The sequence below is a fragment of the Cebus imitator genome, unplaced genomic scaffold (genome assembly GCF_001604975.1).
Source record: "Cebus imitator isolate Cc_AM_T3 unplaced genomic scaffold, Cebus_imitator-1.0 Scaffold295, whole genome shotgun sequence".
NCBI classification, from domain to species: domain Eukaryota; kingdom Metazoa; phylum Chordata; class Mammalia; order Primates; family Cebidae; genus Cebus; species Cebus imitator.
The window spans coordinates 1,815,656-1,818,329 of record NW_016107610.1 but is presented as its reverse complement, the minus strand read 5'-3'; the positions used below and the strand labels follow the sequence as shown (position 1 = coordinate 1,818,329).

Sequence of the window (2,674 nt, the reverse complement as noted above, 5' to 3'; positions counted from 1 at the left end):
TTGTTACTTTGTTTCCTTTTCTTTTTTTGAGACAGACTCTTGCCCTGTTGCCCATTCTAAAGTGCAGTGGTGTGATCTTGGCTCACTGAAATCTCCACTTCCCAGGTTCAAGCAATTCTCATGCCTCAGCCTCCTGAGTAGCTGGGATTACAGGTACATGCCACCATATCCAGCTAACTTTTTTGTATTTTTAGTAGAGGCAAGGTTTCACCATGTTGGCCAAGCTGGTCTCCAACTCCTGGTCTCAAGTGATCTGCCCACCTCAGCCTCTCAAAGTACTGGAATTACAGGTGTGAGCCACTGCACCCAGTCCTAATTTTTAATTTTTTTGTAGAGATGGGTTCATGCTCTGCTGCCCAGGCTGGTCTCCAAATCCTGGGCTCAAGCAATCCTTCTACCTTGTCTATAATCCCAAAGTACTGGGATTATACACAAGAGCCACTGTGCCTGGCCTGTTTCTATTATTTGACTCATAGTATTTATACTTCATCATTTTAATGTATCTATAATCCTGATGCCCTCCCTCAGTTTGTACACAAGGAGTCTGGTGTCTTCTGTAACACATAATATAAGAGTAAGGTTCCACAATCAGAGAGGCTGACAGTGGGAACTTGCACCTTCCTGGGTCTGCCGATTATCCAGTGTGCTTAAGTGGGTTCATGGTGTCTATTGAATAGGATCTTAACAATAGTTTTAAAAAGTATATAAAGTACAGTGGGGAGTGACTGTGAAATCCTGTGTATTCTTCAGAGGTTTGCTAACGTTTTTCTGTACTTAAAAAACATGAAAACAAAATTTTCTAACCTGTTAAAAAATCTTTCAAATACTGAACACAGAGCCCAGATATTACACAGGCCGGGCACAGTGGCTTATGCCTGTAATCCCAGCACTTTGGGAGGCTGAGGCAGGTGGATCACCTGAAGTCAAGAGTTCAAAACCAACCAGTCTGGCCAACATGGTGAAACCCTGTCTCTACTAAAAATACAAAAATTAGCAAGGCGTGGTGGCGCATGCCTGTAATCCCAGTTACTCAGGACGCTGAGGCAGGAGAATCGCTTGAACCCAGGCGGTAGATCGAGATCGTGCCATTGTACTCCAGCCTGGGCAACAGAGTGAAACTGCGTCTCAAAAAAAAAAAATCTGTCAAATAATTAATAAAACTTTCTGGCTGGGCACAGTGGCTCATACCTGTAATCCCAGCACTTTAGGAGGCCTACGTGGGTGGATCACTTGAGGTTAGGGATTCGAGACCAGCCTGGCCAACATGGTGAAACCCCATCTCTACTAAAAATACAAAAATTAGCTGGATGTGGTGGCACAACCCTGTAATCTCAGCTACTCAGGAAGCTAAGACACGGTAATCGCTTAACCCGGGAGATGGAGGTTGCAGTGAGCAGAGATTGTGTCACTGCACTCTAGCCTGGGTGACAGACTTTGTCTCAAAAAAAAAAATTAATATAACTTTCTAATTGGTTTATAAGTACAACAAACTGACATGAATGATGTAAATTTAGCAGCTGAATTTCACAATAAACTTCAGTGTACAGCATTAGAAAATAAGTAGAATAATTTTGTTGGCACAGCCAATAATGCAATTCTTCCATTTGGAGGATGCTATCATCTTTTTGAGGTAGTATGGTATCTTTTTCTGCTGTAATCAAGCCAGATGTTTGAATTGTTGTATCATAAAACAGAAAACCAGAATTTTGAAAACAATGCATTTTGATCACAAAGTTAACCAAAGTTTTTATTATTAAAGATTAACAGGCTGAGCGTGATGGCTCACACCTGTAATCCCAGCATTTTAGGAAACCAAGGTGGGCAGATCACGAGGTCAGGAGTTCAAGACCAGCCTGACCAACATGGTGAAACTCTGTCTCTACTAAAATTACAAAAATCAGCCAGATGTGGTGGCACACGCTGTAATCCCAGCTACTCAGGAGGCTGAGGCAGGAGAATTGCTTGTACCCAGGAGGCAGAAGTGCAGTGCGCCAAGATCACACCACTGCACTCTAGCCTGGGTGACAGAACGAGACTCCATCTCAAAAAAAAAGAGAGAATAGACTAATAACATTTTAGAGATGGTGGGTTCTGTTGATAAACAAAAATGTGAAACAGTGTACTTTCTCATATTTTTCATGTTTCAATTTATACATAAAATATATGCAGTATTGCATATATATAAGTTGATAAATAAAAATATAATATGGATGTGTTTTTAAAAATAATTTTACTAACTGGGGCGTGCGATCAAAAGTGTAAAGAACACTGGTTTATTATTAAGAAAAGGAAGGAGACAGGTATTTAACTTTCATCCAGATCAGGGAGTAGTGCCCTATCTGAAAGAACTACATGGTTGAGAAAGCCTAAAGAATGAAGCAGGGGCCTCATGCTTGTAAACCCAATGCTGTGGGAGGCTGAGACAGGACGATCACTTGAGCCTAGGAGCTCAAGACCCTCCTGGGCAACACAGAGAGACAAAAAAAAAAAAAAAAGAAAAGAAAAAGGAAAGAAAGAAAAGAAAAGCCTGGGCACAGTGGCTCACACCTGTAATCCCAGCACTTTGAGGCTGAGGTGGGCAGATCACAAGGTCAGGAGATCGAGACCATCCTGGCTAACATGGTGAAACCCCATCTTTACTAAAAGTACAAAAAATTAGCTGGGCATGGTGGCA

At 41.7% G+C, this 2,674-nt stretch overlaps 1 protein-coding gene across 2 annotated transcripts in view; it reads right to left on the bottom strand.

The window, feature by feature from the left end:
• Window positions 1-2,674, bottom strand: part of BTBD1 (BTB domain containing 1) — a 53,909-nt gene that overhangs the window by 2,044 nt on the left and 49,191 nt on the right. The gene's annotated exons all lie outside the window — the stretch shown is intronic.